Consider the following 14,627-nt stretch of genomic DNA (forward strand, 5'->3'; position numbering starts at 1 on the left):
TTTTTTGGTTCTCTCCAACTTCCTTTTTGGCCAAACCACCTCAGTATCTCCACATAGGAAGATGTTGTTGCTCGATCGAGAATACGAGGGGAATCCTGAATTCAAGGAGTCTTACTCCTTGATTTCAATTCCCTACTTCACCCAGCCCTTGAGGCCATGTTTGGCAGTCATGAATTGTTTTTTCATGGAATAGTAGTGAGAAAATCTGCCTGGCAAATCCGATCCAATCCTACACAAGTTAATGAAAAAAGACAAATAAACTTAACCCACATGATGAACACATAGATTCTATGTGGTTCTGCCGGTATGCCTACATCCATGGACAAGAAAACAAACTTCCACTATGAGAAAAAAAAAATACAAGGATTGCAATGAATTTAACCCAAACCCACAAACCTGCAACCCTTTCACTTCTCTCAGCCAAGATCGTACACCGAGAGTAACCCGAAAGAATACCCAAGAGAAAACCTCCTCTCTCTCTCTCTCTCTCTCTCTCTCTCTCTCTCTGGTAGCCCCGACAAACCTCGACAAGGAAAGCATTCCGCCCTTTTTCAACATTTTTTCCCATAGAAATACACTGTCTTGCTAATCATGGGTCCATGTAAATCTATCGTGGATTCTTCGAAACTGGCCCAAAACAACCATCCGTGTTCCAATCGAACACGCGCGCGAAGAAAGACAACCTTCTAAATATTCGGGTTGTTTGGCCTACAAATAATCTTTAAATTGAGAGGTTTTTTAAGGGAGCTGATATTTCCGCTCCACTTATAGACTAATCCACTCCAACTTGAAGTGGATTGGTCTAAAAGTGGAGTGGAAATATCCAATGGAGTGGATTGGTCTAAAAGGGGAGCGGAAATATCAATTCTCTTTTTTAATTGTTATTGTATTATTTTTTGTTCCTTCCAATTTTTATTTTTTTATTTTTTTTTGGTTCTCTCCAACTTCCTTTTTGGCCAAACCACCTCAGTATCTCCACATAGGAAGATGTTGTTGCTCGATCGAGAATACGAGGGGAATCCTGAATTCAAGGAGTCTTACTCCTTGATTTCAATTCCCTACTTCACCCAGCCCTTGAGGCCATGTTTGGCAGTCATGAATTGTTTTTTCATGGAATAGTAGTGAGAAAATCTGCCTGGCAAATCCGATCCAATCCTACACAAGTTAATGAAAAAAGACAAATAAACTTAACCCACATGATGAACACATAGATTCTATGTGGTTCTGCCGGTATGCCTACATCCATGGACAAGAAAACAAACTTCCACTATGAGAAAAAAAAAATACAAGGATTGCAATGAATTTAACCCAAACCCACAAACCTGCAACCCTTTCACTTCTCTCAGCCAAGATCGTACACCGAGAGTAACCCGAAAGAATACCCAAGAGAAAACCTCCTCTCTCTCTCTCTCTCTCTCTCTCTCTCTGGTAGCCCCGACAAACCTCGACAAGGAAAGCATTCCGCCCTTTTTCAACATTTTTTCCCATAGAAATACACTGTCTTGCTAATCATGGGTCCATGTAAATCTATCGTGGATTCTTCGAAACTGACCCAAAACAACCATCCGTGTTCCAATCGAACACGCGCGCGAAGAAAGACAACCTTCTAAATATTCGGGTTGTTTGGCCTACAAATAATCTTTAAATTGAGAGGTTTTTTAAGGGAGCTGATATTTCCGCTCCACTTATAGACTAATCCACTCCAACTTGAAGTGGATTGGTCTAAAAGTGGAGTGGAAATATCCAATGGAGTGGATTGGTCTAAAAGGGGAGCGGAAATATCAATTCTCTTTTTTAATTGTTATTGTATTATTTTTTGTTCCTTCCAATTTTTATTTTTTTATTTTTTTTTGGTTCTCTCCAACTTCCTTTTTGGCCAAACCACCTCAGTATCTCCACATAGGAAGATGTTGTTGCTCGATCGAGAATACGAGGGGAATCCTGAATTCAAGGAGTCTTACTCCTTGATTTCAATTCCCTACTTCACCCAGCCCTTGAGGCCATGTTTGGCAGTCATGAATTGTTTTTTCATGGAATAGTAGTGAGAAAATCTGCCTGGCAAATCCGATCCAATCCTACACAAGTTAATGAAAAAAGACAAATAAACTTAACCCACATGATGAACACATAGATTCTATGTGGTTCTGCCGGTATGCCTACATCCATGGACAAGAAAACAAACTTCCACTATGAGAAAAAAAAAATACAAGGATTGCAATGAATTTAACCCAAACCCACAAACCTGCAACCCTTTCACTTCTCTCAGCCAAGATCGTACACCGAGAGTAACCCGAAAGAATACCCAAGAGAAAACCTCCTCTCTCTCTCTCTCTCTCTCTCTCTCTCTCTCTGGTAGCCCCGACAAACCTCGACAAGGAAAGCATTCCGCCCTTTTTCAACATTTTTTCCCATAGAAATACACTGTCTTGCTAATCATGGGTCCATGTAAATCTATCGTGGATTCTTCGAAACTGACCCAAAACAACCATCCGTGTTCCAATCGAACACGCGCGCGAAGAAAGACAACCTTCTAAATATTCGGGTTGTTTGGCCTACAAATAATCTTTAAATTGAGAGGTTTTTTAAGGGAGCTGATATTTCCGCTCCACTTATAGACTAATCCACTCCAACTTGAAGTGGATTGGTCTAAAAGTGGAGTGGAAATATCCAATGGAGTGGATTGGTCTAAAAGGGGAGCGGAAATATCAATTCTCTTTTTTAATTGTTATTGTATTATTTTTTGTTCCTTCCAATTTTTATTTTTTTATTTTTTTTTGGTTCTCTCCAACTTCCTTTTTGGCCAAACCACCTCAGTATCTCCACATAGGAAGATGTTGTTGCTCGATCGAGAATACGAGGGGAATCCTGAATTCAAGGAGTCTTACTCCTTGATTTCAATTCCCTACTTCACCCAGCCCTTGAGGCCATGTTTGGCAGTCATGAATTGTTTTTTCATGGAATAGTAGTGAGAAAATCTGCCTGGCAAATCCGATCCAATCCTACACAAGTTAATGAAAAAAGACAAATAAACTTAACCCACATGATGAACACATAGATTCTATGTGGTTCTGCCGGTATGCCTACATCCATGGACAAGAAAACAAACTTCCACTATGAGAAAAAAAAAATACAAGGATTGCAATGAATTTAACCCAAACCCACAAACCTGCAACCCTTTCACTTCTCTCAGCCAAGATCGTACACCGAGAGTAACCCGAAAGAATACCCAAGAGAAAACCTCCTCTCTCTCTCTCTCTCTCTCTCTCTCTCTCTCTCTGGTAGCCCCGACAAACCTCGACAAGGAAAGCATTCCGCCCTTTTTCAACATTTTTTCCCATAGAAATACACTGTCTTGCTAATCATGGGTCCATGTAAATCTATCGTGGATTCTTCGAAACTGACCCAAAACAACCATCCGTGTTCCAATCGAACACGCGCGCGAAGAAAGACAACCTTCTAAATATTCGGGTTGTTTGGCCTACAAATAATCTTTAAATTGAGAGGTTTTTTAAGGGAGCTGATATTTCCGCTCCACTTATAGACTAATCCACTCCAACTTGAAGTGGATTGGTCTAAAAGTGGAGTGGAAATATCCAATGGAGTGGATTGGTCTAAAAGGGGAGCGGAAATATCAATTCTCTTTTTTAATTGTTATTGTATTATTTTTTGTTCCTTCCAATTTTTATTTTTTTATTTTTTTTTGGTTCTCTCCAACTTCCTTTTTGGCCAAACCACCTCAGTATCTCCACATAGGAAGATGTTGTTGCTCGATCGAGAATACGAGGGGAATCCTGAATTCAAGGAGTCTTACTCCTTGATTTCAATTCCCTACTTCACCCAGCCCTTGAGGCCATGTTTGGCAGTCATGAATTGTTTTTTCATGGAATAGTAGTGAGAAAATCTGCCTGGCAAATCCGATCCAATCCTACACAAGTTAATGAAAAAAGACAAATAAACTTAACCCACATGATGAACACATAGATTCTATGTGGTTCTGCCGGTATGCCTACATCCATGGACAAGAAAACAAACTTCCACTATGAGAAAAAAAAAATACAAGGATTGCAATGAATTTAACCCAAACCCACAAACCTGCAACCCTTTCACTTCTCTCAGCCAAGATCGTACACCGAGAGTAACCCGAAAGAATACCCAAGAGAAAACCTCCTCTCTCTCTCTCTCTCTCTCTCTCTCTCTGGTAGCCCCGACAAACCTCGACAAGGAAAGCATTCCGCCCTTTTTCAACATTTTTTCCCATAGAAATACACTGTCTTGCTAATCATGGGTCCATGTAAATCTATCGTGGATTCTTCGAAACTGACCCAAAACAACCATCCGTGTTCCAATCGAACACGCGCGCGAAGAAAGACAACCTTCTAAATATTCGGGTTGTTTGGCCTACAAATAATCTTTAAATTGAGAGGTTTTTTAAGGGAGCTGATATTTCCGCTCCACTTATAGACTAATCCACTCCAACTTGAAGTGGATTGGTCTAAAAGTGGAGTGGAAATATCCAATGGAGTGGATTGGTCTAAAAGGGGAGCGGAAATATCAATTCTCTTTTTTAATTGTTATTGTATTATTTTTTGTTCCTTCCAATTTTTATTTTTTTATTTTTTTTTTGTTCTCTCCAACTTCCTTTTTGGCCAAACCACCTCAGTATCTCCACATAGGAAGATGTTGTTGCTCGATCGAGAATACGAGGGGAATCCTGAATTCAAGGAGTCTTACTCCTTGATTTCAATTCCCTACTTCACCCAGCCCTTGAGGCCATGTTTGGCAGTCATGAATTGTTTTTTCATGGAATAGTAGTGAGAAAATCTGCCTGGCAAATCCGATCCAATCCTACACAAGTTAATGAAAAAAGACAAATAAACTTAACCCACATGATGAACACATAGATTCTATGTGGTTCTGCCGGTATGCCTACATCCATGGACAAGAAAACAAACTTCCACTATGAGAAAAAAAAAATACAAGGATTGCAATGAATTTAACCCAAACCCACAAACCTGCAACCCTTTCACTTCTCTCAGCCAAGATCGTACACCGAGAGTAACCCGAAAGAATACCCAAGAGAAAACCTCCTCTCTCTCTCTCTCTCTCTCTCTCTCTGGTAGCCCCGACAAACCTCGACAAGGAAAGCATTCCGCCCTTTTTCAACATTTTTTCCCATAGAAATACACTGTCTTGCTAATCATGGGTCCATGTAAATCTATCGTGGATTCTTCGAAACTGACCCAAAACAACCATCCGTGTTCCAATCGAACACGCGCACGAAGAAAGACAACCTTCTAAATATTCGGGTTGTTTGGCCTACAAATAATCTTTAAATTGAGAGGTTTTTTAAGGGAGCTGATATTTCCGCTCCACTTATAGACTAATCCACTCCAACTTGAAGTGGATTGGTCTAAAAGTGGAGTGGAAATATCCAATGGAGTGGATTGGTCTAAAAGGGGAGCGGAAATATCAATTCTCTTTTTTAATTGTTATTGTATTATTTTTTGTTCCTTCCAATTTTTATTTTTTTATTTTTTTTTGGTTCTCTCCAACTTCCTTTTTGGCCAAACCACCTCAGTATCTCCACATAGGAAGATGTTGTTGCTCGATCGAGAATACGAGGGGAATCCTGAATTCAAGGAGTCTTACTCCTTGATTTCAATTCCCTACTTCACCCAGCCCTTGAGGCCATGTTTGGCAGTCATGAATTGTTTTTTCATGGAATAGTAGTGAGAAAATCTGCCTGGCAAATCCGATCCAATCCTACACAAGTTAATGAAAAAAGACAAATAAACTTAACCCACATGATGAACACATAGATTCTATGTGGTTCTGCCGGTATGCCTACATCCATGGACAAGAAAACAAACTTCCACTATGAGAAAAAAAAAATACAAGGATTGCAATGAATTTAACCCAAACCCACAAACCTGCAACCCTTTCACTTCTCTCAGCCAAGATCGTACACCGAGAGTAACCCGAAAGAATACCCAAGAGAAAACCTCCTCTCTCTCTCTCTCTCTCTCTCTCTCTCTCTCTCTGGTAGCCCCGACAAACCTCGACAAGGAAAGCATTCCGCCCTTTTTCAACATTTTTTCCCATAGAAATACACTGTCTTGCTAATCATGGGTCCATGTAAATCTATCGTGGATTCTTCGAAACTGACCCAAAACAACCATCCGTGTTCCAATCGAACACGCGCGCGAAGAAAGACAACCTTCTAAATATTCGGGTTGTTTGGCCTACAAATAATCTTTAAATTGAGAGGTTTTTTAAGGGAGCTGATATTTCCGCTCCACTTATAGACTAATCCACTCCAACTTGAAGTGGATTGGTCTAAAAGTGGAGTGGAAATATCCAATGGAGTGGATTGGTCTAAAAGGGGAGCGGAAATATCAATTCTCTTTTTTAATTGTTATTGTATTATTTTTTGTTCCTTCCAATTTTTATTTTTTTATTTTTTTTTGGTTCTCTCCAACTTCCTTTTTGGCCAAACCACCTCAGTATCTCCACATAGGAAGATGTTGTTGCTCGATCGAGAATACGAGGGGAATCCTGAATTCAAGGAGTCTTACTCCTTGATTTCAATTCCCTACTTCACCCAGCCCTTGAGGCCATGTTTGGCAGTCATGAATTGTTTTTTCATGGAATAGTAGTGAGAAAATCTGCCTGGCAAATCCGATCCAATCCTACACAAGTTAATGAAAAAAGACAAATAAACTTAACCCACATGATGAACACATAGATTCTATGTGGTTCTGCCGGTATGCCTACATCCATGGACAAGAAAACAAACTTCCACTATGAGAAAAAAAAAATACAAGGATTGCAATGAATTTAACCCAAACCCACAAACCTGCAACCCTTTCACTTCTCTCAGCCAAGATCGTACACCGAGAGTAACCCGAAAGAATACCCAAGAGAAAACCTCCTCTCTCTCTCTCTCTCTCTCTCTCTCTCTCTGGTAGCCCCGACAAACCTCGACAAGGAAAGCATTCCGCCCTTTTTCAACATTTTTTCCCATAGAAATACACTGTCTTGCTAATCATGGGTCCATGTAAATCTATCGTGGATTCTTCGAAACTGACCCAAAACAACCATCCGTGTTCCAATCGAACACGCGCGCGAAGAAAGACAACCTTCTAAATATTCGGGTTGTTTGGCCTACAAATAATCTTTAAATTGAGAGGTTTTTTAAGGGAGCTGATATTTCCGCTCCACTTATAGACTAATCCACTCCAACTTGAAGTGGATTGGTCTAAAAGTGGAGTGGAAATATCCAATGGAGTGGATTGGTCTAAAAGGGGAGCGGAAATATCAATTCTCTTTTTTAATTGTTATTGTATTATTTTTTGTTCCTTCCAATTTTTATTTTTTTATTTTTTTTTGGTTCTCTCCAACTTCCTTTTTGGCCAAACCACCTCAGTATCTCCACATAGGAAGATGTTGTTGCTCGATCGAGAATACGAGGGGAATCCTGAATTCAAGGAGTCTTACTCCTTGATTTCAATTCCCTACTTCACCCAGCCCTTGAGGCCATGTTTGGCAGTCATGAATTGTTTTTTCATGGAATAGTAGTGAGAAAATCTGCCTGGCAAATCCGATCCAATCCTACACAAGTTAATGAAAAAAGACAAATAAACTTAACCCACATGATGAACACATAGATTCTATGTGGTTCTGCCGGTATGCCTACATCCATGGACAAGAAAACAAACTTCCACTATGAGAAAAAAAAAATACAAGGATTGCAATGAATTTAACCCAAACCCACAAACCTGCAACCCTTTCACTTCTCTCAGCCAAGATCGTACACCGAGAGTAACCCGAAAGAATACCCAAGAGAAAACCTCCTCTCTCTCTCTCTCTCTCTCTCTCTCTCTGGTAGCCCCGACAAACCTCGACAAGGAAAGCATTCCGCCCTTTTTCAACATTTTTTCCCATAGAAATACACTGTCTTGCTAATCATGGGTCCATGTAAATCTATCGTGGATTCTTCGAAACTGACCCAAAACAACCATCCGTGTTCCAATCGAACACGCGCGCGAAGAAAGACACGTTTTTTTTTTCTTGCTCCTACTACCTCGTCGGGTTGAGGTCGGGTCGGATTAGGGTGGTTGGGGTCGGGTTGACCCTCCTCGGGTTGGAGCTTGGGTTAGGGTTGAAGGACTGGTCATTTGGGTTAGGGTCAGGTTAAGGCCAACCCGACGATACCTGACCCGAGTTGCACCCCAATTTTTTAGCCTTTTCACATTCTCTCCTCACTCACGCCTACTCTCTCCTTCTCCCACCCTCTCCAACCATCTCTCACAAATTGCTAAACTAAAATTCTGTGGAAAATTTTCACGGCAGCCAAACATGGCCTAAATTCTTAATATTGATATTCGCACTATTTGAGTGCTACTAAGGGGACCGAGAGTGGAACTGAACAAATCCCCACATGCCACATGGCATGGGAGGGGAGGTTTTGCCATTTTAAGGAAAAAAGAGGAACAAGATCGCTAACCTGCAAAGAGGCTATTTCTTCGGTTCCACTCCCAGTCCCCAACTCAGTCACCATATCATTATTCTACTTTTATAACTTCACTAAGTTAAATTTTAATGTGTATTTTTTGAAAGCTCATTTTGCTAAGTTTTTATTTTATTTTAGTTTAGTTTTGAGAGATGACGTGATGACAGAAGTATACTATTGTGTCTATGGGCATTTTGGTCATTCCGGCAAACTTGCATGTTTGCTCCTTTTCCTTGATCCTCCCACCGTTTTCAATTCCCTTTACTTGAAATTCAAACTCTACTTAAACTATAAAACCACCCCTGCTTCCCTAAGCAATTAAGTCTCCAGTTTTTTAAATCCACGACCACTTGTTTTTGGTTGGTAAGCTGGGATCAACTCACCACCACTTTCTTAAACCATTAACTCTCTATTTTCCATTGATCAATCCAATCTCCATTTGCTAGGAATTTTACAGAGATTTTCAACTTTGAAGACCTCCATTGAAGCTCCACTGTATGCAAGCTTGAAATTTGGATTTACATGTCTTGAAGGTTTGTTCATATCTTGTAGTATTGCTCTTTTATCATATATTGAAGTACATCTTGTTGGTGATTATTCTTCTATTCGGTTGTGTCTCTTGGGCTAGTGTAGCCTTTGGTTTTACTATTTTGGAACCCCGGTGTTGCAAAATCCATCTGTCTCTACACACTAATCACTTTGTTTTACACCATTCTAATTAGCTTTTATTAGCTGTTAAAATACTCAAGATGCTATCAACACTCAATCAGAAGAGCGAAAAACAAAATATGGCGTGCGGGCATGTATGTATGTATAGTGTGTATTATGAGAGAGAAATTAACTTAATTAAGAATATCCAACCAACTCTACAAATTAAATTTTTTTTTCAAAAGGAGTTGTAAAGTTCCCTTAAATAATTTAACTAGTTGCCCGTGGCTACCATCTACTCCTGATCTCAGTCGCAATCACCATTTCCTACCAGAAAAGGAAGGAAGATGCATCTGAACCCCTAAAGAAGTATGATAAAATCTCTTTGCACATAGTTTCATTAGCATCTGCCCGTGTATAAGCTCGATTGTATTAAATCCTACTCTCATTGTAACTATCGATCCATAGGATTATGCCCTGTTCGTTTTGGATTTTGAGAATTGTTACGAGTCGAAAACTTTAAGGCAATGTTTATTTTGGAATTTGATAATTGATTTTCAGTTCAAAAATGATTATTTGATTTGGCCTTGTTCATTTTGGATTTTGAGAATTGATTTTGAGACATGGACTTAAAACTAATAATTTTGAGTCCAAGTTTTCAACTTAAAATAAATTCTCGATTTGATCATTTCCACAGTGTTTTTTGCATCTGGTGGGGATTGAATTGAAGCTCACTTCCTTGTCTTCTTGCGCACGTGTCACAACATGGGGTTTATTCTTTAATTTTCTAAAAGAAATCCGGTTTTACTAGCGGCCCTCTTTTCATAAGATCATATATTGCACTTAATACACATAATTAAACTAGACGATTCTTTGAATATATCTTGATATAGCTCCATATAAATTAGTTAATATTGTCTTATTATAGATGAAAAGAAAGATATTGTAATGGTGTACACAACATTTTGGTTTCTACAAGTACCCATGTTTGAAATCATTGTTTCAAAACTACAATCTTTTATAATTTTTTTGGTGGCCTACAAGTACCCACGTATGGATTTTGTCTGAAAACGATTAGAAATAAATATGACCGATAAGATACATTCCCTTCGATCTGAATGTTGGGTTGAATAGATCGGAGTGTTAGGATCAAGCTATGGAAATAATTTTTTGGGGCACGACCTCTTTAGGCTGTGGCCCGTCTAATGGACGGTTTGGATCATCCTATGGTGCGGGCCATACAGTAATTTGAATAAAGTGAGGAGTGCCCTCATCAAAATACAGTAGTGCTGATAACATTTCCCTATTATTTATTGTTATTATTTTATTTTTTTTATATGGTCATGTTACTATCGCTTGAATTAGGCCACCAAATCCGTTCACCACTCCTTTTAAAATGAACAAGAAAGTTAGGATACCGAACTTTCATGGTGTCATGCATTTTACCATAAAAGGGAGTTCTTGTTATCCTCTACATGATGTAAATGGAGAAAATGAAAGAGTTAATTATTCCCCAAAGGCACGTCATGTTGCACAAGATGGGAAGAAATTTCCTATACCTACTAAAATGAATCAATGACCAAAAAAACATCTTCTCTTTCTAACTATCTGTTTATATTCCCAAAAGAGCTATAGATATAGACATTTAAACTTGGAAGGGTGTGGCTCTTTGGCGTAAAGTCATGGGTTTGCTCCCCAGTGACGAGCGTTCGAATCCCCCCTTGTTTACCCGATGTGCGTGGTCTTCCGGATGCCTCGTGCATCCCTAGGGAATAGTCGTGGGGCGGGGATACCTATGGTACCAAAAAAACAAAAAAAGAGCTATAGACATTTAATTATAAAGTGTTCAAAAAAAATGAAGAGATCCTTTATTAAATAACGGGAGTGCAGATCTCATCTTAATCACAAATGAACTCCCTGTTGCCGAGTTGATAAACTAGGCAAGTGCCACTCCTAGCGCTAAGCATAGAAAGCTCTCACGCGCGCAATAGACTCTATCAGACTAGGAATCTGTTACCGTTCCCTAACCCAAAGAGGTTAATCGATGCAACTGCACTGTGTCTTGTGTTTCCTTGAAAGACTAGCTCTTCCTTACAAAATCCAATTCTCGGCTCGTAGGGTCGTCGCCTAAAACAACAAAGATGATGGACAGTCCGAAAAAACGACCAAGAAAGTCTGGTGAAAAGGTCCCTCTTGCCCACATCCTTTTCCCCTCAACCGGGCTTCCCCTTCTAACTAATAGTCGGAGTAGTCGCGATCGAAGGAATTGTTGGCCCCTCACGTTTAATGGTATGAATCGTAGTAGAATGGGGCGCGGGAGGAAGAAAGCTAAGAGAAGACGCTCTTCTCTTAGGTCCTTTTTTTTCAGTGCAACACAGGAAAGCGCCCTCTTTTTGTCATCCCTGCAGCTTCCCAGAGGCTTTTTTGGTATTGAACGCATGGCGTAGCTAGGACCCTTCCAATCATGTTTGAGCCTATGTTCAAACCCCCATAGCGAAAGAATGCCCGTACTCACCAATTTTTTAATAACAAGATAACCTTACAACTTTTGTGAAACAACCAGTTACTCCAAAAGCTTAAGCGGTTAGAGAAAGGTGTTTTTAATCTTTTATACTTAACACTCCCCCCTCACGTGTGGGCCCTCTTTCTTGGGTCGGCCTACACGTGGCACATGTGGCCCCACTTTTGGGTTTGACCATTCCATATGGAATTTTGCTATCTGGGAGGTTTGAACTCAGGACCTTTGCTCTGATACCATGTTAACTTACCACGTTCTCCAAAAGCTTAAGCTGTTGGAGAAGGTGTTATTTAATCTTTTAAACTTTAACACTCTCCCTCGCGTGTGGCCCCTCTTTTTAGGGTTGGCTTACACATGTGCATGTGGCTCCTTTCTTGGGTTTGGCCATTGCATGCGGATTTTGCTATCAAGGAGGTTTGAACCCAGGCATTTGCTATGATACCATGTGAAACTACCAGCTACTCCAAAAGCTTAAGCTGTTAGAGAAAGGCGTTTTTAATCTTTTATACTTTAACACTCCCCCTCACGTGTGGCCCCTCTTTCTTTGGTTGGCCTGCTCGTGGCACATGTGGCCCCTCTTTTGGGTTTGACCATTCCATGTGGAATTTTGCTATCTCGGAGGTTTGAACTTAAGACCTTTGCTCTGTTACCATATTAACTTACCAAGTTCTCCAAAAGCTTAAGCTGTTAGAGAAAGGCATTTTTAATCTTTTATACTTTAACAACTTTGATAAAATGACAGAGTAATGCTATCCCTTGGGTTTAGGAAAATCAACAAAAAAAGAAGAAGATTGTTTTACAAAGATGGCATTTTCTCATTGTTAGGCTCACCTGTTGGTCCTACTCTGGGTTACTATATCATTTTCTAATGGGAGTAATGCTAGCGAGACCCAGAGTAAGACTGACCGAAAATAGGTTTCCCCAAAACGTCACAATTGAGGTTAGCTATCCCTTGGGTTTGGAAAATCAACAAAAAGTAGAAATTTTTTTGCACACATTTTGGCACATTCTCATTGTCGAGCTCTCTCCCATATTTGTCTTACTCTGGCTCATGGGATCATTTTCCAATGAGAGTAATGCTAGCGAGACGAGAGTAAGACCGCGCAAGGGACCAAACAAATGGGTTCTCACCACAACATCACAAGTGACATTGGCTATCCCTGGGGTTTTGGGAAATCAACAAAACGTAGATTTGTTTTTGCACACATGGCACATTCTCATTATTGGGCTCTCCAGTTGGTCTTGCTCTTGGTAACGTTATCATTTTCCAATGAGTAATGCTAGACTAAGACCGATAGGGGGACGGAACAAATCGGTTCTCCCCACAACATCACAAGTCACGTTAGTTATCCCTTGGGTTTTGGAAAATCAACAAAAAGTAGTATTTTTTTGGGGAAATGTTATCAGCACTACTGTATTTTGATGAGGGCACTCCTCATTTTATTAAGGGTACAGTATGGTCCGCACCATAAGATGATTCAGACCGTCCATTAGATGGGCAACAGCCTAAATAGGTTGTAACCCAAAAATTATTTCCATAGGTTGATCCTAACCCTCCGATCGATAAAGGGTTAGGATCAACCCTCTAACATTCAGATTGGAGGGTTAGGATGAACCTATGGAAATAATTTTTGAGGCACAACCTATTTAGGCTGTGGCCCATCTAAAGGACGGTTTGGATCAACCTATGGCGCGGGCCATATGGTACTTTTAATAAAGTGAGGAATGCCCTCATCAAAATACAGCAGTGCTGATAACATTTCCCTTTTTTTTCACACATATAGCACATTATCATTGTTGGGCTAGCTGTCCATTGAATCCGGGTCCTATAGATAAGAATGGAAGTGGGGTTGGGCAGGGGAATCTGAGGGGCCTTTGAATTATTTGGATTGTTGATGGTTTTTACTATAAATAGAAATCCCTAGGCTTGCAAGTTGGAAGGGAGTTCATGAATGAGCAATATGTTTTTAGGAAGGAGACATGGGCCTTCATAATTCTAATGGCCGCTCTGTCCAATAAGGGATGGAGCCATGGCCCCTTTCATACTTTCTAAAAATAGCAAATTTTCATCTACTTGAAGAGCTCTTTTTGAGTGTTTCTGTTTCTTCTTTCAACCCCATGTGACGTTCGTTCTTGGTTGTTGACACTCATGTTCCTATTCATTAATGTCACCCACTTCTTCTCTGCACTTTGTTATGATGCCATCTCCCTTGGCTTGGCTTAGCATCGGTAATTAGCTAAGTGGCCCCACTTCACCTTTGCTCTTCGATATGAGAGGCTGTATAGTCCAATATTTCTCAAAAAGTACTGTTCGGCCCACACTATAGGGTGATCCAAACCGTCCATTTGATGGGCCACAACGTAAATGGGTTGTGCCCAAAATTCATTTCCATAGGACGATCACAACCCTCCAACCTATAGAGGTTTACATTTGAATTATGGAAACCTCTATAGGTTGGAGGGTTGTGATCATCCTATGGAAATGAATTTTTGGGGCACAACCTATTTACTTTGTGGCCCATCAAATGGGCGGTTTGGATCATCCTATGGTGTGGGCCGTACAGTACTTTTTGAAAAATACTCACTTTCCAAGGATGGGCTGGGCTTAGGTTTAGTAATTAGCTAAGTAGAGATGTGTAGAAATTGATCCCTTGATGCATGAGTTGATTTTTTTTTTTCTTTCTTTAAAAGTTAAATAATCAGGTGGTCAAGTAGAGTCTTACAAATGAACCAATGGAGCGGCAAATTATTTCATTTTTTTTAATAGAGCTAGGACTGAATCCACGACCTACGTTTCGATCTTCCATCCTAACTTCTAGGGCATGAGACATGAGTGATCATGCACAACTCGACCATCGCACGAGTATATTGCACTTGTCATCTTAACAACTTATCTTTAATAAGATCTATATTTGTCATTTTAACAACATCTATGAGAAGATCTTGATT

The sequence above is a fragment of the Tasmannia lanceolata genome, unplaced genomic scaffold (genome assembly GCF_043159265.1).
Source record: "Tasmannia lanceolata isolate RefF3 unplaced genomic scaffold, GAP_Taslan_0.1 ptg000015l, whole genome shotgun sequence".
NCBI classification, from domain to species: Eukaryota; Viridiplantae; Streptophyta; class Magnoliopsida; order Canellales; family Winteraceae; genus Tasmannia; species Tasmannia lanceolata.